Raw genomic sequence first — 27,555 nt, forward strand, 5'->3', positions numbered from 1 at the left:
AAATTGTAAAAAGAAAAATATCTATTATATCTTAATATCTGAGATAAGTACTGGGAATAATTTAGTATATAGGTGCTTACATGCTTTTTATAATACATATTTTTTTCTAATACATATGTACTCACACATACATATAGATCAACATTTATATATGCATATGACCAAAAATTTGCATAGTTTACATATATTATATATACACAAATTATTAAAAATTGCTATCTTAATATCATTACCATTTTACAACCTGAATTTTAAGCTTAATGGTGTATTATAAATTTTTACTTGCCATATTTAATGGAAGCTTATCATTATATCACATAAAATTTATCCAGTTCACTATTATGCAATATTTAGGCTATTTTAATTTGCATTTCTTTCATTGTAGTTACAGTTTAATATTGTTTCATATATATCTTAAGTTTCTTCTGTTGTGAATTACTTGTTCATTTGAAAAACTGAGATATTTTCTTTCTTTCTTTCTTTCTTTCTTTCTTTCTTTCTTTCTTTCTTTCTTTCTAGATAAAGACTATTAACACTATGAATATCATATATGTTAAAATATTTGTCTTTATTTGTTGTAGACATCTTAATTTTGTTCAAGATACTTTTGGATTTATAAAAGTTTTAAGTTGTCAAATTCATAAATCTTTGTGCTTATGTTATATACCATTACTTATGTGCTTCAAAAGGCCTTCTTACCTTGGAGTTCAGAAAATTATATACATAAGTTTTCTTAAAGCTCTTTGATTATTTTACTTACTATATTCAGGTATATCAATCTGATTTTTATTTTGGTGCATGGCAAAGGTAGGGAACAATTTTTTTTTTTGGTCACTTAATGAGTCAAATATCTCAACACTCTGGAAATGCAACCTGTAATATTTACCCCATACTGAAGTCCCTATGGTCTGTTCCACAGATCTGTCTCTTCCAATGACAGTTATCACACTGTCACTTATATTTCAGTCTTTGGTAAAAGCTAACCTTGTTTTCTACTTCTTTGCTGCAGAGCCAATACCTAATACTTGTTATTTTTTTATTGTAATCTCCTATTCTATTTTATCACTTAAAAAAATTAAACTAGCTTTAAAACATCAGAACTACTAAAAATAATTTTAGTTCCATTCAGTTCAACAAAGATTTATTGACTGTTCACTATACACCAGGCCCTGTGCTTGTATTAAGAACACATAAATGAATCAGCTCCCTGCGCTATAGGGTTCTTGCGCTAGAAACATGTATTAATCTGATGGAGGAAGACAAAGAACGTGTGAATGGTCAAGATAGTGGGCTAGTATCAATACCTTCATTTTTTTCTGATTATTTCTTACTCTTTTTTTATCTATGACTTATTGGCTCTAACCATTTTATATATTTTCCCTCTTTCCTTTCTTTTTAATCCATAAATGATTACTTATTAAGTGACATTGATTTAACAGAATTAGATTGATTTAGGCATATGAAATATGGTAACTTTCTCATATTCATATGGTCTGTTTTTCTAATTACTGAACTGATAATTGTGTCTTCATATTTTCAATTCTATAAATGTTTATTGAATTCTTTCTAGGCACTATTTAAGGAGCTGTAGGGAATTAAAAATGGATGTCTTTGACAAATTTATAACCTAGTGGGGGAATTCACCATTTATAAAAATAATAGCAACATAATAAAATAATAGTTATTGAGAGTACTGTTTGCAAGCCAATACTAAGAAAGGTAGTGTGTATCTCCTTTAATCCTTATAACAGCCCATATAGCCCCAGATATTATTTTTTTGACTCTTTTCCTTACTTCACTCAGGAATTTTCTTATTGTTGCCCTCTCTGAGAAGATTTTCTGTCCAGACCTATCTAAAATATCAGCCCATGTAACTCTCAGTGCTATTACCTTGCTTTGTTTGTCCTCATAGTATTAATTATAGGACATTATTGGTTTAATGATTTATTTGCTTATTGTTTGTTTTCCCTGCTAGAATGAATATTGAGTGAAAGACTATGAAAAATGGGTTGTAGAAGTTTGCAGTTGCAAAAGGTCAAAGTTTAATATATAACATTTAACTTCTTTAAGCTTAAATTGTTTCATCTGTAAATAGATGTAGACTTAGTGCCTTTTCATAGGTTGGTCAGGCTGTTGATTCTTTCCTTCAATAAATATTCATTGATCTCCTACTATGTAGCAGACACTATTCATATAAATGGGGGATACAGTGAAAGAGACAAGGCCTGACCTCATGGCCCTTCCATTCTAGTAGGGAAGACAGACAATAAATAAATTAAAATTACTTTTATAAAATATCATGTAATGGCCAAATTAATTTCCTCCAAAGTATCCTTCCCCACCTCATCCGTACAACCTGAACATTGTTTTTTCTTTTCCATTCCTAGTTATCCTCTGTTTATCCATGATTAATAGTTATTATCTCACTCCTAGCAGATTCTAATTTTCAGAGCCTCTTCTAAAGTTGATGTTGCAGAATAAGTGTGGTATTACTCAGGTACCCTGACTATAGCAGAACCATCACCTTCCTTTTCTGGATCCCATTTATTTATTAGTACAGCATAAGCTCAGGATCGCTGGTATGGTTTGTTGTTTGAGTCTTTGTTTTCCCTTTGTTTCTGCATCTTAAAGATCTAGTCAGTTAAAACGCTTAGACCTTCTTCGTTTTAATAGAACTTTTACTGTACATGTACTCGTTTACAGGATTGGCTTATGTTTACGCATTTCCATTAGTAAAACTGCTTTTGAGACTTTGAATGGCTGAATCTCTGGAGATTATTAGTAAATATGACATTAAGGTCCTCAGTAAGATTTCATAGCAAATTTAGAGAGAACACTTTCCGAGGACATACAATATCAAACTCAATTTTTAATAGGAGAGTTGTTTCTAGTTAAATCTTTTTATATTTTAACTCACCAAATTGGCTTTAAAGTCACCTCAGCATCCTGCCTGCTTTACTGCTCCCGGTCCTAGTTTTCATTCTATACTATCAAAAGCATTTGGTCAGAAGATAGTTTAAAAGTGACTGATCCATTTGTTTGACATTCCTGCCTCCAAATCTGAGTAGGACCCTCCTATTAGCCTTGCTTGCTAAGACAGGGATCATAAAGCCATGTTTTAATATCAGTGCATTAGGTACTAAAGACCAGTTCAAGCTCTATTGAGCATGTTACCCTCTACTCCCTGTTTCTTTCCACCCATTTACTTTTTATTCTCTTTAGATTATCTTTTTTAGGAAAATCTCTCCAACCTCACTCATATTTTGAAGACAGGGCTTGTATTTTATCTTTGTATACTTCCTAAATTACCAGTGCTTACCAGTGTATTATGGGTAGTAGATCTTTGCAAAATCTCTGGTAATTAAAAATAAACAAATAAATGTAATAAAGACTATTGGAGATTAGTGGGGTTTTTTAGATCAGTTTTTTTAATTTAAAAAATATAAATGGGGCTTCCCTGGTGGCGCAGCATTGAGAGTCCGCCTGCCGATGCAGGGGACACGGGTTCGTGCCCCGGTCCGGGAAGATCCCACATGCCGCGGAGCGGCTGGGCCCTTGAGCCATGGCCGCTGAGCCTGCGCGTCCGGAGCCTGTGCTCCACAACGGGAGAGGCCGCAACAGTGAGAGGCCCGCGTACTGCAAAAAATATATATATAAATGTAAAAACATCTGTTTGTATAAATTAATAAAGCTTCTAATAATACTATAATAAATATTCTGTTCTCCATCTAAACCCTGTACACAGTGGTTTAAATTGTAAATTCGTGCCATATTTTACTGAGTACTTGTTCTGCACATAGACAAATTAATGTGTTAGCCTTTATTTTTCTTTTTAAAACTATAGGTATTGGAGGTTCCCTGGCGGTCGAATGGTTAAGACTCCACACTTCCAGTGCAGGGGCCTTGGGTTCAATCCCTGGTTGGGGAACTAAGATCCTATGTGCTGCATGGCGCGGCCAAAACAAAACAAAACAAACAAAAAACTATAGATATTAGTTGGCATACACAAACTCAACTACCTACTTCTCATGACTAGTCGTAAAGATATTATGGAAATGTAAATTGTTTCCTTGGCAGATTACTAAGTTTAAGTATTTCTCTTTTACAGTCACACAAAAAGAAGTGTTAAGAATTGCCCTTTGAGACTCTGAAGACTAAAGGTAATATCCAATGATATTTTCTTCAATAGGTTTTTATCTTCCTGGAAAGTTTCATAATTTTAAAGGCCTTGGGTTTACTGCCTCAGGTCTTTTCTTTATTGCCCTTTAGCACGTTAAATAAAATTTTCTATGCCTACCTAAAACAATCTGAAATTATAAGTCAAAACAAGAAGAAACCTTGTGTCATCTCAGAATATGTCACCTAATTGGGTGTTGCTGTATACCCCTTGATCCTTCTATTTGGGAATGTATTATGGCCCCTCCCCTGTTTTTTAAATCAGTTTGGAACTCTTCTGATTTTATACCTCACCCTTTTCTTAAATAGACACATTGGCTCAAAGTCAAAAAGTCAGTACCAATTCCTCTTCAGCAAGAGCTTTACAACTAACTATAAGAAATAAACATGCATTTTTGGGGAACAATGAAACTGTGCAGACAAGATTTAGTGGCGACTCATAGTCAGAAATCCAGAATTTCAGGCAAGAACTTTACAATAGACTTGTGTTGCTGCATTGTGTATAAAGAGCTCATAGGGATTGAAGAAGGTTTCTGAAACAAGAGGGGACTGTAATTACTTTGCTTCTTACATGCATGGTTAGATCTTCCAGCGAGAATAACATGGTAGGGTAATTTATTATAGAAGAGTAAATCACAGATTACATTGGAGGGAGATGGGGTGGTGTGATCCAACCATCAGTTTTGTGAATACATACACTTAAGCATGTATGATAGCTTGTTTTTAATTTCTTTACACCAGTGCACACCTCAAACATTCCGTTTAGCAGTGGGATATGCAAATTGTTCCAAATGCAGCAGCAGTACTTTCACCTCAATGTCAAAACTGTCAGAGAGCTTTAAATCAAATCTTTATAACATTTTAAAAAACCAGCCAGCCCTAAGATTGAGGCACCAAACTCACTGCAAAAACTTGATTCCCATACTTTCAAAAAGCTCCTGTATGTCAACAGGGTAATGTCAAAGTTCTCATTCACCTGCTTTCTAATTTTAACCTTTTAAGGATTTTATTTTATTTGGCTTAATTATGATATTTTCTACAAATTAATGATAAATGCCTTGATTAATAAAACCAAATGTCAGAGAAAATGACAACTTGATGAAAAATTAATACTCGGTAATATTTTAAGGTACAGAAGTACTAAAGATGTACTCTTAAATCTCATACTTCATTAGCTCCTTTTGAAGGTAGGTAACCAGGATTTTCTTTGCACTTAAGTTTTCACAGCCACATGTGTAGATGCATTTTAGCAGTATGATTTTCAGCTGTTGCTTTGACTGCTAGCTGTTATATACATACACTTTAAGTTTTTCTTTTGCTTCATAATATTTATTTTCATTTTACAAAATCAAGGTAAACTATATTTTGGGTTGGTTATATTGATGAAGCTATCATACTAAGAATCCAAATAGTAGTGTGTGTCTGTGTGTGTGTGTGTGTGTGTGTGTGTGTGTGTGTGTGTGTGTATTTCAAGAGATCTCATGGTGTAAAATGTAGTAATTGGTGATTGGATATCTGCTACACTATTAATTCATTTGGTTATGAATATTTCGGCTGTTATATTTTAAAATTATTCAGTAAAAATAATCTAAGGAAAATAGATTTTTTATGGAGATTTGTTTTTTTAAATATATTTTCATGAGCTTTCATTAAAAGACGTGAATACCAATAAAGAATTGTAACTTGCTTTCTTCTTATAAACAGTTGGTTAGATAAAAAACTGAAGAATAGGAAATATGACTTTTATTTTTTCTCCTTTTACTGCAGATCATGGTGTTGAAAGATAAAAAATATCCCTTGTATTTTTCCATCTTCACAAATATCAGGATGATTTTTAAATATGAATACTTAAAAACTCTATTATATGTTATGCGGAAATGGTACTATGGAGGATTATAGTCCATGTTAGTTTTATTTTTATATTTCAAAGATAAGGCTGCCAACCAAATGAGGGAAGGCACAATGACCTCTTCTGTGCCGTGCTTTTGCTTGGTTTGGTTGTTCAGAGATAAAATGACTCACGTAATATACTGTCAGTGAAATGGACTCACTTTGACCATCTGTTCATGTAATGACATACCTATCAACAGAAATTTTTGCCAACTAATGTTAAAGTCACTTTTCTGTAATATACTGGGAACTTCTGGGTAGGTGTTTCAGGTATGTTGCTAAGCACAGTAAGATAAATAGAGAGGAGTGTTGGTCAATATCCTGTAAATACAATATATGCCAATCCCAAGGGAAAAACATTCTTCAATGGAGATTTCTAGTACTGTTTAAAATTGGAGATGGATTGTGCTGAATCTTCCCTTAGCTGGCTCTAGGTTTTATTATTTCTGTGTCTTGCCTGGTTCCAGGCATCTAGTTCTGTACCGGCAAAGCTACTCGATGAGGAGAGGCCACCAACATCTCTGCCCTGACTGCTTACATACCTGCCATGAATAATAAATCTGTCAGCTAGTTATCACTGCGTTGTTAACTGTCTCTGTTCTTTCTTAGCTAATCACTGCCCAGAGGAGTTTAAGTTCCATTGTATCACAAGACCTCTGTTATGTTTCTATACCTGCATTTATTTGTATGCAAAAGCATTCATTCTTTTTTTCATATACCAGTAAATAAGACATGCCCCAGTTCTCTGACAGTTCTTAAATTACATAGCAAACAATGTGCTTTTTCCCTCCTTGTTTATTCTATTCTTCAGCCTCTTATCAATTTACTTCTGCATATGAGCCAATTAAATTTTATTCATTAGTTATAAGATTTGGAAATACTTACACCTACCTCACAATCCACAGTTTTATGTGTTTAGTTGAGATTATAGTTATTTGGGGGTAAATACAAAGAGAACATCATTCTTTCCCCAAAACGAACAAAGGAGATAGACTGAAACCCAAAATAGTCTCTTAAAGGCTTTTGCTTGGTGTTATGTTGTTTGATCCTAGAAATGAGGACAACTGATTCAACCTTACACAGTTAAAATCTTTAGCTTCAGGGAGTTGAGTTATGATATTTTAAACATGATGCTTGAGTTAACACAGACAACAATTAGCTGATGTTCTTTGAAGAATCTAAACCTTATAGGAAATTAAACAGTGTTAGACTATCTCTCATTCAACAGAAAAAAAAAACTTAAAAATAAGTATGTTTTCTAATGGACTTAAAATACATAAATTTCCAGTTTTAGTACTTATAATTAGACCATATCTTCTCTCTAAATGACTTATTAGCACCTTTGGAAACTGTATTCTGTCCTTTAAACCTACAGTATTTTATTCTGCAAGGTCAAGTAATTGAGACCTTACTGGTTTGGAAATATTAATGCAGCTTCCAAAGTTACTTAATGCATAACGTAAGTACCAGTAGAATGATCAGTTCTATTAAATAGGATTCATTTACCATATTTTTTCCCTTTGGAATCTTGTGTTTATGTTAATTGAATAAAGTATGCTCATGAAACACACTGATAAATAGAGCAATAAAAAGATACCAAGAAAAACTATGACCATTGTCCAAGATGTGTAGGGGATTTGTGTTTCTTGACTAAATGCTGCATTCATTCTTCCTCCCTATCTACCATTCCCCCAAATATCCAGGTCTCTTTTTGTATGCTTTAGTGATAACAAGATGTTTTTTTATTCCTCTAATGAAGTGGGAAGCAGATTAACATGCTTTCTTCTTGGGAATTAGATTACTTATTGTAGTACTGCTCAACATATCTTTGTAATACTCCCCAACCCCTACCCACAACTAATTAGTGACTTTCAGAATTAGGGAAAATCTTAGTTGTGTGGTGGTTCTATATTTACCAGTGATCAAGGAAGTGTTACTAATACACTTGTCAGTGTTAAAAAAGAATTAAGTAAATAAAGGGCCAGATGGTCGAGCCCAGGACCTATCAAGAGCCCAGTATGTGTGGGCTGGTCCAAGGGAATGACAGAAACATTACCAGGCTAAGTGGAATCAGAGTTTGGCTTTCACTTTTAAGAAACAGACTGTTTTTCAAATATGTTTCCTTATGATATAATAATTTACATGTTCAGATCTCCTTTGTACTAGTAACATTTGAGTGCGTGTATTTCCCTGCGCATCAAGAGCCAACAGTGTTTACAAAAGTCTCCTTTCTGATACATGTAACAGGACATAGTAGCATCAAAGTAAAGCAATTACCAGGCAAGCATTTTTTCTGGTTCAGAGAAGAATTCTTTGCTCTCTCACAAAAATCTATGTTTTTACTGTTATAACTTACTCATTATATTTTATTATAATTGACAATAGACTCTATGGTTTATGATATAAGAAACCTGGTTATGTAATGTTTGCTGTAGTACATGGCCACGTGAGGAACTAGTAAATATCTCTTAGTGTTTTGTTGTAATAAGAGCATTATAATAAGTGGTTATAATAAGATTAATTTAAACTGAAGATATTAAGAAAGCAAATTCCCTTCCTTTCCTATGATTTAATTGTCTTTACATGTATACATACATAAACACTTATTTCCCACTCTAATTTCCATCCTTTTTATTTTTCATCTATTTTAATTTATTTTATCTTGTAATATGCACTTTTGGAAGCTGTTTTAAATCTTTCTGGTTTCTAGAATAGATGCATGGGTCAGTGAATTGCTGGGTAGGTAAACTGACTAAATAAAGTATACACTTTTTTCCAAATTTTTCTTCCTACAATCACATAAATAATGCTAGAAGAGATTAACTAACTATAGACCTCCTGCCTTCCTTCTCTTCCTTCTTTCCATCCTCCAGCAAATATTTATTGAATATCTGCTCTGTGCCAGGAACTTTTTAGGGGTTAAGATATAACTGTTGAAAAAATGAGACATAGTCTTTCCCCTTTGGGGAACTGATAAGAAAGAAGGACTAAGAAGAAAATAAAATACACGTATAAGTAAATATTATAACATAGACATATAACTAAATGACATTTTTCTGGACTTCTTAATTCTGGCATGGGTTAAGAAGTTTGGTCTATAATGGAGGAATTATCTTCAATGGTCTACCTCCTTAATAGAGGTTTACTTCTAGATTTAAAAAATGCAGGCTGGCAAAATTATTTCAGATTATGTCTTGAGGGGTGGGTGGCCTTGGGAAAAAGATAGGTGAAGCAATATTTGCTTTCAAGGTAAGTCATAAAGAAAACAATTTTATAAATCTGGCTTACTATATATGATATAGGTGACTTCCATAAGTATTTTCAATCTCAGATTGAAAAGTCATGGGAATTTCTAGTATTTAAAAAAAACAACAATTATTTCTTTAAAGATTGTTTATTAATGGTCCAGAGTTTGAGTTTATCTGTGAATTGGGTAGTAGTAGCAGTGATGAAAGAGCAGGTGATGGAAATGTATATTTTCTCCTTCTTCTCTTTGGACATGTGTGTGGAATATTTTTGTCTTCCGATTAGATTGTTCATTATGCTCTCTTTGGACGTGTGTATTGTTTGGCCTTCCAGCCTTGCATGCTCATTCAAAGGCATTCCAAGTCATTATGCTGAACTTCAGCCTTGTTCAGTAAAAAGGTCATTTCCTCCATCAGCTGTCCACTTGGACATACATTCTTTTTACTCTCAAAAAGACTTTATATGCATTCAGAGTATATTAGATGGATTTGTCAAATTACTCACAGATAATCAGTTTTTTAAAGTTATAATTTAAACTATGACCTCTCAAACTGTGAATTATAAGGTTTGACCCTTTGGTTCACTGTTTGACACAACATCCATTAATTACAGTTTTTAAAGGACATTTTATTTCAGTTAGAATTTGTATTATGAAAATAGTTTAAGTATTTTCCCTTTAAATTTCAGGAATAAATGTTTACCTGTAAAAAAATATATATATATAATATGTACATTCAAGTATAATAAATAGCTGGCTTTCATATGCATGCTATATTCAAATACATTTATGCATATTTATATATTAAGCCTGTTATACATAACTATAGAAATTTTTATATAATAACCTGTGAGTTAACACTAAGATCATACTTGTTTTATATAACTGGTGCCAGTATGAGACTGACTTTTTAAATAATGTTTATCAGGGTGAGAGGGACTTTATTACTATTTGATTCTAGGTTTCTTCCCTTTTTTTATTTTGCTGAGCAGGGATACAGAACTTGGTGCCTATGAATGCTCAGTGTCTGTCAGTAATTTGAAAGTTCTCAAGATGGTTCTATGTAGCATGATGAAGGAGAATATAAACTGGTCAAGTGGTTTTCGCAAATGTGCATAGCTCAAGGTACTGAGATGGAAAGTACATAGCAGGAAGGTCAGTTTAGGTAAGTGCAGAAAGATGTCCAGATGTGTGAACACTTTGCTGGTATCCTCAGTATTTGAAATGGAGGAATTCAGTGTTTTTTTATTGGATAAAAAGACGATATGCATGTATCTGACAGTAGTTCAGCATACAGTTTTCTGTTGCTATTTAATAAAAATCTAATAATATTTAGATGATTTCTTCACTTCTAAAGCAATTTTTCTCATTTTGTACTAAACCATGTTCTTTGTTGCTAAATTCATAAAATTAAATCTAAAATATTATGGAGAGATGATTACTTAAAAACATCTGAATATTTTTCTTAGAAGTGCATAACCATCCCATTGTATTTCAAGTATTTTAAAAATGGTTAATTTGGTTTTGTTCGAATTCTTCTCTAGGCTACTGTTAGCATGATGTATTTCATATGAAAAGTTAATAATTTAGATGATGACATTGAAAATAAAGACCTCTTAAGGAAAGTGACTCTTAAAGGATCCAATGTATTGTTCCTAAATTTTTTTCCTACAAAATAGATTTCCCTTGTATGTTGAAGTGTGCTACTTTAAGATTAAAAAAAAAAATTTAACTTTATAGAAACCCCAAAAGGGGAAATTAATTTTCCAAAAAGAGGCAAATACTTATCATAGGCCATGTGTTTAGTTATTTCTAAAATACTTTTAAAACAGGATCTAAGCAGTATAAAGTCTTTTTCTGATTAAGCATATAGTTTGGATTGCATTATTTTCCTTTTCAGCCCATTAGTTTGTGGTTTTTAAGGAAATGTTTGCCTCTATTTTTTTTTCCTAAAAGTAAACGTAAAGTCAGGTTATTACTAACTAAAGGTAGAATTTTCAAAAGACAAAAAATTTCTCAAACTAATTGTAAACAAATTTTTTATTTCACCAAGTATGTCTCCTTTCCCAGACAGTAAGCTTCTTGAGGGAAGGGAATATGCCTTCTTCATTTTTGTGTTTAGCTTAGACCAGATTCTCAGTAAATGTTTGTTGAATTGATTAGCCTATCAATAGACTTAGAGAAACTAACTATAGTACTCAGTTCTACTCAAAATTTATCCACAACACAACATAGCAAAAAGGAATCCTTTAAGAAAAATACGTGTACTAAATTTCCTTTGGATCACTACTACAGGATTCCCTCTAGGTCTGAATATTTTTTTTGGTGCTTATTGTTATAGCTCAGTAAGGAAACAAAAGTTTTGTCCTATATGCTTCAATGAATTTAAATACAATTTTAAGACAAAAGACATTTTTTAGGCAAAAAAAATGAGGGACAAAACCAGTGACTTGTGAAAATAGTTTTATGTCTTAATATTTGAAATGATAACATTGAAGGATTAATATAATAAAGTCTTAGATGTGTTTAATACTCTATAATTTTACACTAACCACTAGTGATAATAGTACTTAGTATGAAACAGCTTTTTATATGTATAGACTTACTCAGGATCTGAAATTTAGGCAATAATTAATCTCTCAAATGGATCTGTTTGGAAAGCATTATAAAATAATACCTTCCTTCCCAAAGAAAGATGCAGTTGTGTTAAGGCTGCACTCATTTAATGGTGTCTCAACTGAAACAGGTGCCTTCCCTGCTTTGTTCTCCAGGAACAACTTTATAGATTTAAGCATTGAGTATACAGTACACAGTGGCACTATTAAAAAATCAGAATGAGGCCAAGGGAAAATTCATCTAGGATCCACACACCTAAATGCAGTTAGTAAACAGAGACACTAACTCTCATTAAGCATAATTAAACCTAATATTGACTGTAAACTGTTACTTACCTTAAACTTCTCTATAGAGAATGTGGAAAGTGATTAACCTAGCAGACTGGGACATAATTACTACCACTTTCACATTAAAGTTACCATCAAGAAGGGCTATATTCATAAATAAAACATAGAAGGGATTGAGAGACTGAAAATATGTAAATTTACTTTATAAAAGGGAAAGAAAAGCCTAAATTAAAAAAAATAATAATAAGTGAGCTGTGAGCAATGCCAGCCCCAGCAAAATGGAACTCTGGCTAATTACTACAAAAAAATAGGCTGAAATAATCACAGAAATGTTTCCTTGCCTTCTGACTGACAAAATCTGCTTCACAGGAGACTCCAGTTCAACCAAGTCCATTCTTTCTCATGCATAGCGTCCTCCACTGCTGAAACTTTGTGAGGTTTGAGGAGAGGATGCAGGAACTTAGGTGAAATAGAATTTTTTTCCTGTTTTTCTCCAGTTGTTAATAGCTCTTTATTTATGAAATTGTTTGTAATGATTGTATGAATATTGTTTGATTTGTCAGCAAGAAGGCACAGTGTTTTTTGTTCAGTCAAAATGGTCTGGTAACTGGTCTCCTGCTACTGTTTAATGATCTCCTTCTTGGGTGCAATCAAAAGAGTATGTTGTGAAGGATATAAAAATGTCAGCTAAATTTAAGATCAACTGTTAAGTTTTTATATTATACTGCTGCCCCAGTGGGGGAGGCCAGGATCTGGGAGATAAGAATTTAAAGAGAAAAGCGAAGTAATGACAATACAAACTTATCTACCAGCCTAAGACAATGTCTTCAAAATCTATCAGCCTGTTTGCCATGAATGTGTGCTATTACCTATTACTTGTTTTCTATTTCCTTTCCAATAAGGAACCATATACTCACTTCTGGACTTTCTTATTACTTCACAGGGTGAGGTTTTTCTAATTTTTGGAATTGAATCTCACATGCAACCTTGGTTTAACATGTTAGGCTCCTAGCCATGTCTTAGTGCTATCGTGCTAAATTTTATCATTGAAGTGATATAGTACTTGTACATATAGAAAAGGGAGCCTAGAAATTAAGCCTGGAGCATGTATTCAGTTTTTTTCAGAGGATGTGAGGTTTAATTTTAGAATAAAACCCTAATTTTTTCCCCCTGAATTTAAAGCTAGTTTCACAGCTCATGAGATGAACTAATGAAACAGAAATAATTAATGGACAAAGTCTATCTTTCATTTCCCTCGTTGAAGAAAAATTCACAAACTGGTTGGATGACAGAGGATGAACAAAAACAGTGAGAGTAAGAGTACTTCTATCCTCCATTCTTGTAACAATCATGACATTATGAAGTAACCATAACAATGGCACTCTTATTAATCAGACATATTTATACAGAATTAGTGTTGGCTTCTGCTCTATATTACCTTCAGTTTTACATGAACTTTTATTATCTGTGCGTATCAAAAGAGACATGGTGAATGAACAAAGAAGCCCTGTTGTGAGACAAGTATTATTTGACATTTTGGGAAGCTCTTATTATAGGGTTTCCTCTTAAGTGAGAATAACGGGAAGGTTGTCATTAGTTGCACTATTACAGACACTCTGGATTTTTAAAAACAGAAATGGAGCCCACTTTTTTCCTTGAAGAAGAATCATTAGTTAGAACAATTCTAATGATCCAGACTTCTAACCAAGACTTGGCCCCCTAATCTCCTTGCTTGATTATGTGAAACAATGACCCCATAAGGCATCTCTTAAGATAATTGTTTTCCCCATGGTTTACAGAGCTACGTTAGCTGTATGGTTCTCTTATTTTTTTAAAAATGTATCATCATCTTTAGACTTTTGGAAAATCTCTGATTAAACCAAAATGCAGAAGACTTGCAAGGCCTATAGCCCTATTGCAAGCCAGGTGCCTTTTTAGTTTTTCCATGCTAAAAAAGGACAGCTAGGGCTTCCCTGGTGGTGCAGTGGTTGAGAGTCCACCTGCCGATGCAGGGGACACGGGTTCGTGCCCCGGTCCGGGAAGATCCCACATGCCGCGGAGCGGCTGGGCCCTTGAGCCATGGCCACTGAGCCTGCGCGTCCGGAGCCTGTGCTCCGCAACGGGAGAGGCCACAACAGTGAGAGGCCCGCGTACCGCAAAAAAAAAGGACAGCTCTAAGTAAGTTCTTTCGAGTTCTTCTTCCCAGGCTTATGATAGGTGTGACTGGGAATTATGGTGAAAAAAAGCCTGACTATGGGTAATACTGAATTGTTTCTTAAACTCACGGGGTCTGGATGTTCAAAAACTGACCAGTTGTCATATTTTTTTTTTCTAGAGTTTAGGATAAAATTTTAAGTCCATAGAGTGAAAATAATACTATTGAAAAGAAAAATAGGTGAATCACTACAGCTGCAATACATCAGCTGCCTGAATAAGGAGAACAGTGATTCTCAAAGTGCAGAAAGTAGAGATCAAAACTACCACTTGTGGGGTCTTTTCAAATTAACCTCCCCCAGGTTGACAATTATTTGTATAGACACTTGTCTGAGAGCCAAAAATACTAGAAAACAGTTTGACCAATTGATAATTAAGCTACTTTTAATCTTTTGAAGTTTAAATATAGAAAATAGAATAGAGATTTTTAAATCACAGAATTTTCCTCTGCTCTCATCATATCTTCCTATTTTATGTTAACAGAGACTAAATTTGGGGGTTCAGTGAAGAAACAAGCAAACCCCGCCCCCAAATAACACGTAAACCCTCAAGAAGAAAAAAAGACTGCCAAGTTTGGTGTTTAAATACATGTGAAACAAGCCAAGTTTTCTAAATGAGCCACGAAAAATCATTAAACTCCTCCTAATTACCCATCTATCTTTCATAGCAATAGGATAGGACCTTTTTTGTACCTTGAAATACTTAAACTGAATCCTTTAAAAAAATATTTATTTGTCTGTTTTTAATTTCTCATGTTTTCTATTATACGTTTTTAATTGGATGCTAGAAAGATAGGCAAAGTGATTTTATCTGTGGTCGTTCTGCTACATCTAAGTAGGGGGATACTTAAAACCTATTTACAATAGGAGAGATCATCCTTGTCTAGATTCAAGATATTCCTTGGCTTTGAACTCTAGAATGAAATGTATTCTCCTTTTAGGGGCATTAACGAAACCATACATTTTAGACAGGGTCACTATATACCTTTTTTGCTACGTATAAGGCACTTATTACCCAAATAGCACTTGAAGGTGTTTCAAAGCAGTATATATTTGCACACGTCTTAGATCCTCACCTGATTATGAACTGTGGGAGCAGGCAATATATCATTTATAACTTTATATCCTCTTTAGTGCTCTGGATATTACAAGTATGCAGTGCATTTTTTAGGTGATTCTTGCTTTAAATGAAGAGAAGCTGAGGTCACTGAGGAGAGCCACCAAATTGAAGAACGGTTCAAGAAACTTCTTTTGCATCGGAATGTGATTCATCTTAATTTTCAAATACATAAAGTTTTCAAGGAAATAAATTCACCTTTGACTTATAAATCACTAGTTTCCTCTAGTAGCCAACTATATATATCCCACCTATGACCTAAACTAAAGCTAATTGCATTTTAGTATAACACATCTTTGGTAACAAATACATGCTTTCATTCACTAAAAGAAAAAAAAAATTATTAGTGCTAACTTTGTGCAAAGCAAAGAGATATACAAGTGAAAATATAGGGTGTCTGCTCTCAAGAGACACCCTAGATGGGCTGCTGGGGTCTCAAACACAAAGAATTCTATAAGTATTAATACCTTAAGAGGGGCCTAAAATGTTACTATGGGAACATTAAAATCTACTTAGGAGAGCAAGGAAAGATTTACAAAGATCATATTCAAATGGAAGTTTGAAAGATGAATAGGTTTGATAGGTGAAGGGCAGGCAGGGGTGGGAGGTGGTTGCATTGGGGGAGAACATTCTAGGAAAAAGTAATAGTATGCATGAAGGCCCGGAAGAATGAGAAAGCCTGGCTCATTCAGAAATGGCAATGGTTTAGTATGGCTGCACCTTAGGGTGGAAGTAAGAAGTAAGGCTGGATGGGTAATGTTGGTCAGATTATAAAGGGCCCTAAATCCTGTACTAAGGAGATTGGATTTTATCGTATCACCGTTGGTGACTCATTGGAAGATAAATATAAGATGATATATTCAAGAGTGTGGAAATATAATCCATACCACATAATGATCAAGTGGGTATGGAGGATGGTGGAGGAGTCATGAATAAGTCAGCTTCCTGGATTTGGTGAGTGAACGGATCATTTATAAAGATAGAAAATGCAGCTAGCTACTGCCCTCTCTCTTTTCCCTATCTACACTCAAATTTCACCAGAGATGTTTATACTCTGTATTTCCATTTCCTCGCCAATGCATTCATCAGTTCACCCCATCTGCTTCTGAGACCTCTGTCACTTCACCAAAGTAACTCTTATTGAGATCTCATTGAGCATTTTATCTTGCTGACCACTTCCTCCTTTGTGGAATGCTTTCTGCCCTATTTTCCATGCCATCATTCTGATTTTCTTCCTGTGCCCCTTGTTACTCCCTTGATGTTTCTTTTCCAGGCATCTTCCTCCAATAACTAGCTGTTAAATGTTGGAGATCCTCAAGTCTGGATCCAAAGCGCTTCTATTGATGCCCAGTATTTTTGGTATCTGTATAGCCACAACACATTGAGATGTTTTCAGAGAACGTACTATAATTCTTTTAAGGTCCTTTTTTGGGGACCATGTTTCAAAGGTTGTATTTAAGTACATAGTCTTGTATTCTTTATTACTAGTAATACATATTGGATTGGCCAAAAGGTTCATTTTTTTCCCCATAAGATGGCTCTAGTAGCACTTAGTTGTCTTTAACTTCATTCAAAACAATTTTGTTAGATTATATGTGACAGCTGTCATATCTGTGTGCATTTAAAAAAAGACATCAAAATTCGTGAATTTTTATGTAGCCATTTTAATATGGAAGATGGAAGAAAAAAGCAACATTTTCGGCATATTATATTTATTACTTCAAGAAAGGTAAAAATGCAACTGAAACGCAAAAAAAAAAAAGATTTGTGCAGTGTATGGAGAAGGTGCTGTGACTGATCAAATGTGTCAAAAGTGGTTTGCGAAGTTTCGTGCTGGAGATTTCTCACTGGATGATGCTCCACGGTCGGGTAGACCAGTTGATAGCAATGAAATTGAGACATTAATTGAGAACAATCAACATTATACCGCGTGGGAGACAGCCAACCTACTCAAAATATCCAAATCAAGTGTTGAAAATCATTTGCACCAGCTTGGTTATGTTAATCACTTTGATGTTTGAGTTCCACATAAGTTAAGCGAAAAAAAACTTCTTGACCGTATTTCCGCATGCAATTCTCTACTTAAACGTAATGAAAATGTTCCGTTTTTAAAACAAATTGTGACAGGCGATCAAAAGTGAATATTGTACAATAATGTGGAATGAAAGAGACCGTGGGGCAAAAGAAATGAACCACCAACAACCACACTAAAGGCCAGTGTTCATCCAAAGAAGGTGATGTGTATATGTTGGGATTGGAAGGGAGTCCTGTATTATGAGCGCCTTCCGGAAAACCAAACGATTAATTCCAAGTACTGCTCCCGATTAGACCATCTGAAAGCAGCATTCGACGAAAAGCGTCCAGAATTAATCAACAGAAAATGCATCATCTTCCATCAGGATACCACAAGACCGCATGTTTCTTTGATGACCAGGCAAAAACCGTTACAGCTTGGCTGGGAAGTTCTGGCTCATCTGCTGTATTCACCAGACATTACACCTTTGGATTTCCATTTATTTAGGTCTTTATAAAATTCTCTTAATGGAAAAAATTTCAGTTCCCTGTCAGACTGTAAAAGGCACCTGGAACAGTTTTTTGCTCAAAAAGATAAAAAGTTTGGGGAAGATGGAATTATGAAGTTGCCTGAAAAGTGGCAGAAGGTAGTGGAACAAAAGGGTGAATACGTTGCTCAATAAAGTTCTTGGTGAAAATGAAAAATGTGTCTTTTATTTTTACTTAAAAACCGAAGGCACTTTTTGGCCAACCCAATAATACTCAACACATGCCCACAGGGGAACTCATATGTAACTTTTGTTCTAATTTGTACATCTTATAAGATCTTCCTGATGTTTATGTTTTAATATTAGGCAATTATTAATCCCCCTTGAATCTCAGTTTCTTAATCTATAGTATATGAGGAGCCATACCAGCTCTTTAGAATTCCATTATGCTGTGGTTTGATATTTTACTACCTGAAGAGGACAGTGAAGTCTAAAGGATGTGCAGCTATCACTTGAATTACATAGTCAAAGTTTATAAAAATGCTTGCCTGTCTTCTCCACATCTACACTTCACACTTTACTTCCTATTTTTAAGATAGTTCCATGCTTGTGGAACTATTCCTTCTTCCATGTTTACTTAAAATTTCTTTCCACAGTTTTTGCTATGAAATTTTATCAAAACACTTTTGAAAATCTGAGTAGATTTTATATTATGGTTACTGCACTCACCAATGCTTAATTAACCCCACGGGAAGCCTGGATGTGAGAAGCTCAATTAACCAAGTAGGGCTTAAGATATTCAAGGGTCTTACCCTTTTGTACATATTCCCCTCATTTGTCTTTAGTCCTATTTTTTTTTTTTAAGTGTGATTGGGTCACATTGCCAATGTACTTTCAGATCTCTGTGAAAATGGACACTTTAAGGACAGGTTAGTTGGATATTCAGGACACAGTTTTATTCTTAGAGCCCATTTGATGCTAGTGATTCATCTACATTTAGCTTATTAATGAATTTTAGAATAAGCTTTGTATTTGTCATTATTTTAAATCTAGAACCTCCGAATTTGTATGCTTCAAAATACATCTGAGGCATGGGAATCTGCTTAATGTTTTCCTAGTGCATGTGCATGTGTGTGGGTGTGCATTTGCTTAGTATGTGTGTATACATTTTTTGTTACTAACTTAATAAAACATCTCTGAATTTCCCTGCATATTGCTAACTTATTTATTCCCTTGGCATACAAAACACCAAAACAAACGAACAGACAAAATTGAAACAACAAGAACAACAAAAGGAAACTCACTTGGTTTTGCTGTCTCTTGCCAACCTCATTTTTTTCTTATGGATTTTTTTTTTTATCTTACCCAATATCGAATGGATTTTCTTTCTCAATTTGAATAATTTTTACTGAACACTTGCAATGTGCAATCTACCTGGATTTATCCCCCAGACCATCCACTACGTGACCTTCTTTTTTTTTTTTTTTTGTCTTGTTATCTCATTTTATTTACTTTTTAGAACTCTTCCAAATATTAGAGGAAAGAAATCAATATCAATTTTCACCTGATGTGACCTTCTTTTACTCATTTGATCAGTCTTTCTATTTAAAAAATAAATGGTCTTTTTTTCTCATATTTCTTTGTTCACTTTATCATTTAAACATACAGTAGGATATTCCCCATTTCCACTTTTATCTTTCTTCATGTCCATTTTTTTGTTTCTTCACATTTTATCCAATAAATTATTTGAAGGTAAGCCTTGAGCTACCCGTGTAATTTTCTGTCTTAAAAACACTCCTTTAGGGTTTGCTTGTCCATCTCTAACTAATTGTCCATTGGTGCTCATTATGGGAAGTGAAGGAAGTGAGAATTCTATTTAGTTCCTCTTGGGGTCCTGGAAAGAAAATAGCTGGGTAATTCAGAGTATTTGTGAATTTTAGGTTTTGGTCTACTTAAATCTTGGTTACACATAGTTTGGTCCTGAGCTAGCCAGAGATAGGAAATTTTGTGAAAAATTCAAGTGCAATTTTACCATTTCTGAGTAATTTATAAATTTAGACTATTTCTCTTGATATCTTCAAAATATCTAACTTTTAGAAATCTATAAAGATTATACTCTACCCCAAAGAAGAATAATTCCCCCACAGAAGTGTAAGTATAAATATTGTGCTGCAATAGGATGCTACCAGCTGATTCTGTCTTCGTTTTTGAAATTTTATATATTATATTGTTCCCTGATTCTGTGAATAAGAATGGCAGATGAAGCATTAGGAGCTGTTTATCACTGTCATACAAAATAAGTCACAGGAAGTAAGAAATATCTGGACTCTAAAAAATATTACAATTTCAATTCTTTAGGCGAGAAACCATAATTTCTCCTTACTGGATCCTGTCTGTAGAAGAGAGAATCCACCAAAGAGTAAATACTCGGTCAGCATAAATTGATGGTGAAAATTCCTGAAGTTTAGCCTTGAAAGGGAGCTTTATAAAATGTCTTTGTAGCCATAAGAAAAAGCTCCCTTCTGAAATGCTATGTATTGAAAAGCACAGATACTTGTGTGGAGACACTCAAATAGAGATGAGTCCATTTTTAGTACATTGTGTGGGGAGTGACATGCCTGGAACTCCATTAATAGCAATTTATGTTGTGTTCTTTTCATTTCATTTTGCTAATGAATTTAGTATCAGATTGATGGGTGCTTGGAACAGAAGACTTAATCTGCAGATTAAGTAGAGCAGTATACGCTTCCCAGATAAAGGCCTACAAAGCAATCTCCATTGGATGTCAAGCTCTAGATACAAAAGGATACTTGGAAACACTTTCTTTTCAGCAGGTGTGAATTGAGTTAGCAACCTTTGATCTATGGATTCATATTTCTTTATAAAGGGTGACATCACTTCCCAGGTAGCATTTGGAAATGTGTGGTTGTTACAGTGACCAGGAAGCACTATTGGAATTTAGTGGATAGGGAAAAGACATGACTTTAAGTTCTGCAATATATGGACTAATTACTTACAAAGGAGACTTGGCCAGCTCCCAAAGCCAGTAGCATTTCTATAGCGAAATTCTATTTGGGGAATCAGAAAGGTATCACTTGTGGCAGTAGTTTTCAAACATTTTCATAAACCACAGAAAGAAATGCATTTAAATCATGACCTAGTATACTAATGCAGGCATTTATAAATTGAAACAAAAATATCACAGTATTTACCCTTTCTGTGCATGATACCTACAAGTATTTTCCATTCTATCAATTTTATCTCATTCTATCCTATCCTTTTCTATTTTTCCTTTCTTTTAAAGTCTAAAACCCACTCTCTTAACTTCAAGACCACTAATAGTATACTGGACAGTTTGAAAACAATGTTTTAGAGATCTTTAAATTTCCTAGTAAGAACAGGGTAAAAGACAAAGTAACTTGCCTTTAATATGACTTGGTTTCCTTTTATTCTAAGCAGAGCTTGTAATTTCCATGTGTGACTGTGGTCCACATTTCTTTTGGGGAGAAGCCTGGGGTCATACTCCAGTAGTCCTGGTATAAAGTCTGATTGCCACCTTTCCCCTTTGTTGCCATGAAAACGAGGGAAGAGAAACAGCACTACCCCAGCTCACTCATGGCATTTGGATCTAAAGACTCAAAGTTGCCACTGTGGTGCATATTAGGAACCATGTGGTGTTATGTGAAAATGAACAGGGTTCAATGAGATGAGAGTAAAACACTCTACTTCTCCTGTCAGAGTGAGTCATCCCTAAGCTGTGGGATGGTGACTTGGCATATTGGGCCTCTCCCTTGCCTGTTGTTGATTGAGGCAAATGTGGAGTCAAGTAGCCTTCATGTTTTGGTGAAGTGTCCAATTTATCATGGTTGTATAAAGTTAACCAATATCCTTGGCTTCTCAGAATATTGTCAGAGTGTTGGCTTTTCAGAGTATTTTTAATAGGCATAGTTGCTGATGGCAAGCCTACCATTATACCTTAATTTTCTTCATGTCCTTTACCTAAAGTGATTGTACCAATTAAATGTAGTCATTCTCAGGTGAAGGCGGGAAAGGGTTAATTTGGGGGAAAAAAGCTCCCCTAGTGATTTCAGTATATTTTCCTAGTAGTGGACCATTATTTTTCTATTTTCAGGATACCTACCCTGCTCTCTTAAGTCATCAGAAGACCAGCAGAACAGGGTTTAGTCACGCAGAGGTGAGCTGAGCATGGGCAATTTTCTGCTATCATCTTCCTGGTCCATGTGCTATTCTCATGAGTATTTGTCCATCTGTTTGACTGAAAAGGCAGGGTTTAAGTTAATCCCTTGCTTCTGTTGTGTTGACCCAGTGACAGTTGCAGAATGCCTTGAGTTGGAGATTTATATTTAGGGAATAAGATCATAACAATCAGTTCCTCTTCCTATGATCTGAGTTTATTAGCATTTTTGCACACTTTTGTCAGTATGGTATGCTCTTATCTGGTTGTTTAGAGACCTTGGTCCTATTTTCAGTAGTAGAACACATTTAGTATTAAATCTTTAGCATTGTGCATGGATACTTCAGATCCATCTATAAAGTAAAACAACACTATTTGGCACCAAATTTTAAAAGGGATTTTAACAATTAGACTTAGTATGTCACAGAATTTGCCCTTTCTTATTTCACTTTTACTAGATTCCTCTCCCAGTTACTTTCCACTCATATTGTTCCATCTGTGTAAATAGGCCTATTTCTTTACAAACAAAACAAAATAAAATGTATCCTCCTCTTTCCAACTTTTTTGTTCACCTATGCCAGGAAAAAAAAAAAAAAAAGATTTCATAGAAAGCCAAAGTTAGAGATGGAGTGATGGAGTGTCTGTTCGCTTTCCCTTTCTTCATTTCGAGCCATCATTTCTTATTTGACAAGGGGACTTACCAGTGCCCTAATCTTCCCTTATAATGAGAAAAACCTTACCTGTGAGGCATCTCTGTGTATGATTTCAGGGTTGAGTTCAAGAGCTAAGATAATGAAGACTTATCCCACTTGAGTTGGGCAGCATGAAAAGAAACAGAGTGATTTTTTTTTATTTTGTCAAAGTCCTTAGAGAGTGGTTGTCAATAAGTCAGTGAAACCAAGATCAGAAGACAAACCCAAGCACAATGGTCCAACTAACAAGTGAATTCAATCCAAAAGCTAGGAATGAAGCAAAGCAATATGGAGAGAAAAAGGAAGAAGTTTCTGGGTAAGCTGTATGAACAGAACTTGGGAAACTGTATCTTGTTTATATTGGTCCTCAACCACTTGGTACATCGAGAGTTAATTAGAGTGCCCAGGTAGGTAGCAGGAGGCTATTTTGTCACTGGTTACTGCCATTTAGGAATTTGCCCAGGAGTTACTGGAGCTGGAGTTGTCAGAATTCATTCACAGTCATGGAATGGCTCATTGTGCTGGTTACCCTGTGCTGATGAGGTGCTGAATGCTTGATCTCCAACTTCTAGGTAACCATAGTAGCAGTAGTATGGTTCACCTCAGGACACACCTGCTCTGGTGAGATTGTTCTATGGGATGAAGAAGAGTTCCAGACTTCTACTTGGCAGCCATGATCAAAGTGCTCTAGGAGCTTTGTTAGCAGCAATGACAGCTGCAAGTGCAGGCACCTTTTTTTTCCTTGTTGCCCAATATTAGCCAGAGCAGAGTAGAATCTATCTACCTCCACAAGATGTTGTTCCATCCAGGACCCAGTGAAGTTTTTCTATTCCTCTGGTGTTTCCCCCAAGGAGTGCTTGGCTTCTAACAGTATTTGCTGTTGAGTGCACTTGAGGTGCCGCAAATCTTATCTTGCTTTGGAGGAGAACTGTGACTATTCAGATTTCACTTTCTCTCAGTATTCTCATTGAAGCATGCTGGAACTGGCACTTCTTAAACTCACTCTTTTCTTGGGTGGGTCCTTCTTCACTCCATAATCTTAGCTTAAATGATACTTCTCCAAAGCAACTTTCTTAGATCATCCTGTCTAAGGTAGGACGCTCCTGTTAATTCATACCACAGTACTGTGTTTTTTTTCCTTATTAGTATATAGTCATCCCTTTGTATCTGTGGGGGAGTTGGTTCCAGAACCCCCAAGGATATCAAAATCCCAGGATGCTCAAGTCCCTTATATAAAATGGCCTATTATTTGCATATAACCTGCATACGTCCCTTTTTATACTTTAGATCATCTCTGGATTACTTATAATACCTAATACAATGTAAATGCTATGTAGGTAATTGTAAATATAATATAAATGCTATGTAAGTGATTTCCAGTGTAGGGCAAATTCAAGTTTTGCTTTTTGGAACTTTCTGGAAATTTTTTGGAATATTTTAGATGGGTGGTTGATTGAATCCACACCTGCAGAACCTGTGGATATGGAGGACCAGCTGTATATGGCTCCAGGAAATTGTAAATGTATGTGTGTATCAATAATTACATTTACATTTATTGTAATTATTGATATGTTTGGATTTATGTCTACCATTTTATATTTTGTTTCCTGTTTGTTCCCTCTGTTTTCCATTCTTCCATTTCCCATTTCCTGCCTTGTTTTGAGGTTATGTGAACATTTTTATTGTTCATTTTAATTTATCTATTGTGCTTTTGACTATATATCTTTGTATATTTTTAGGGGTTATTCTATAGGTTGCAATATGTATACTTTTCACAGCCTTTATTTTTTAATTTTTTTAAATTATTTTTTCAGGTGCTAACAGGAATTGCTTGGGCTTTTTTAAATTAATTTTTATTGGAGTATAGTTGCTTTACAATGTTGTGTTAGCTTCTACTGCACAGCAAAATGAATCAACCATACATATATATTTATCCCTTCCCTTTTGGATTTCCCTCCCATTTAGGTTCACAATCTTTTTTAGAATCAATATTTTGTCACTTCAAGTAGAATGTAGAAATCTTGACACCGTATAAGTTCTTTTACTCTCCCAGTTTTGCAATATTGTTGTCATATATTATCTTTACGTACACTGAAAACCGTATCAGATAATGTTACAATTTTTTCTTTCAACTATCAAGCATGTTTTAAAGAACTCAAGAGGAGAAGAACAGTTCATTCTGTTGACACATGTTTATCATTTCTGTTGCTTTTCCTTTATTCTTGATGTATAAAATTTCCTCTGGTATCATTTTCCTTCTGTTTGGAGAACTTCCTTTAGCAATTCTTTTAGAACAGTTCTTCTGGCAACCAGTTTTCTTAGTTCTTTTTCATCTGACAATGTCTTTTTTTTTTTTTTTTTTTTTTGGCTGCATTGGGTCTTCATTGCTGTGCGCAGGCTGTTCTCTAGTTGTGGCGAGTGGGGGCTACTGTTCGGTGCGGTGTGAGGGCTTCTCATTGCAGTGGCTTCTCTTGTGGAGCATGGGCTCTAGACGTGTGGGTTTTAGTAGTTGCAGCACGCTGGCTCAGTAGTTGCAGCACGTGGGCGCTAGAGTGCACGGGCTTCAGTAGTTGTGGCCTGCAGGCTCAGTAGTTGTGGCTTATGGGCTGTAGAGTGCAGGCTCAGTAGTTGTGGCGCATGGGCTTAGTTGCTCTGTGGCATGTGGGATCTTTGTAGACCAGGAATCAAACCCATGCCCCCTGTCCTGGCAGGCAGATTCTTAACCACTGTGCCACCAGGGAAGTCCCCTGACATTGTCTTTATTTCACTTCTGTAAAGCTATTTTTACTGGATATAGAATTCTATGTTGATGGTTCTTTTCTCTCAGCACTTTTAAAAAGGTATGTCATTTCCTTCTGGCTTCTGTGGTTTCCGATGAGAAATCCACAGTCATTTGGATCATTGTTCCCTTACTGGTAATGTGTGATTTCCTCTAGGTGATTTTAAGATATTTTTCCTTATTTTCAGTTTCCACAGTTTAGGTTTCATGTATCGGGACATGGGTTTTCTGTTTGTTTCTATTCTATTCTGTTTGGAGTTTCCGACACTTCTTGAACATGTAGATTTATGTATTTCACAAAATTTGGGAGATTTCCAGTCATTATTTCTCCAGATATTTTTTCAGCACTAAACCCTTTTTGCTTTCCTTCTGATACTATGATGAAAAGAATGCTATACTTCTTGTTATTGCTCCACAGGTCCCTGAGCCTGTTCTTACTTATTTTTCTCTGTTGTTCAAATTGGATCTGATCTGTCTTAAAGCTCAGTGACTCTTTTCACTGTCATCTTCATTTTGTTATTGAGTGATTTTGTTGTTATTGTTGTTGGTTTTATTTTCCTGTTTCAAGACTGTTCCTTGCTGGAGCATTTTTATAATAGCTACTTTTAAATCATTGTCAGACAATTTCAATATCTGTCTCATTTCAGTGTTTGTGACTGTTAATTATCTTTTCTCATGTGAGTTGAGATTTTCCTGGTTCTTCACATGCCTAGTAATTTTGGATTGCAACCTGGACATTTTTTTTTTTTTTTACATCTTTATTGGAGTATAATTGCTTTACAATGGTGTGTTAGTTTCTGCTTTACAACAAAATGAATCAGTTATATATATACAATTTTCCCATATCTCTTCCCTCTTGTGTCTCCCTCCCTCCCACCCTCCCTATCCCACCCCTCCAGGCGATCACAAAGCACCGAGCTGATCTCCCTGTGCTATGCGGTTGCTTCCCACTAGCTATCTACCTTATGCTTAGTAGTATATATATGTCCATGCCTCTCTCTCACTTTGTCACAGCTTACCCTTCCCCCTTCTCATATCCTCAAGTCCATTCTCTAGTAGGTCTGTATCTTTATTCCTGTCTTACCCTTAGGTTCTTCATGACATTTTTTTTTCTTAAATTCCATATATATGTGTTAGCATATGGTATTTGTCTCTCTCTTTCTGACTTACTTCACTCTGTATGACAGACTCTAGGTCTATCCACCTCATTACAAATACCTCAATTTCGGTTTTTTTTATGTCTGAGTAATATTCCATTGTATATATGTGCCACATCTTCTTTATCCATTCATCCGATGATGGACACTTAGGTTGTTTCCATCTCTGGGCTATTGTAAATAGAGCGGCAATGAACATTTTGGTACATGACTCTTTTTGAATTATGGTTTTCTCAGGGTATATTCCCAGTAGTGGGATTCCTGGGTCATATGGTAGTTCTATTTGTAGGTTTTTAAGGAACCTCCATACTGTTCTCCACAGTGGCTGTATCAATTTACATTCCCACCAACAGAGGGTTCCCTTTTCTCCACACCCTCTCCAGCATTTATTGTTTGTAGATTTTTTGATGATGGCCATTCTGACTGGTGTGAGATGATATCTCAATGTAGATTTGATTTTCATTTCTCTAATGATTAGTGATGTTGAGCATTCTTTCATGTCTTTGTTGGCAGTCTGTATATCTTCTTTGGGGAAATGTCTGTTTAGGTCTTCTGCCCATTTTTGGATTGGGTTGTTTGTTTTTTTGTTATTAAGCTGCATGAGCTGCATATAAATTTTGGATATTAATCCTTTGTCAGTTGCTTCATTTGCAAATATTTTCTCCCATTCTGAGGGTTGTCTTTTCGT

General features: G+C 35.0%; 1 protein-coding gene across 19 annotated transcripts in view; it reads left to right on the forward strand.

The window, feature by feature from the left end:
* Positions 1-27,555, forward strand: part of ZBTB20 (zinc finger and BTB domain containing 20) — an 812,397-nt gene that overhangs the window by 179,918 nt on the left and 604,924 nt on the right. For 16 of the 19 annotated variants that reach the window (XR_013828388.1, XR_013828389.1, XR_013828390.1 and 13 more), the window contains one exon: positions 4,109-4,160. The exons of 2 other annotated variants lie outside the window; for them this stretch is intronic. The gene's annotated coding sequence lies outside the window, so the exon portion shown is untranslated. Of the gene's footprint in view, positions 1-4,108; positions 4,161-22,215; positions 22,240-27,555 lie in introns of those variants that run through there. One more of the 19 variants, XM_079921751.1, reaches the window with a different exon arrangement.

Source organism: Stenella coeruleoalba, assembly GCF_951394435.1.
Source record: "Stenella coeruleoalba genome assembly, chromosome: 5".
Lineage (NCBI taxonomy): Eukaryota > Metazoa > Chordata > Mammalia > Artiodactyla > Delphinidae > Stenella > Stenella coeruleoalba.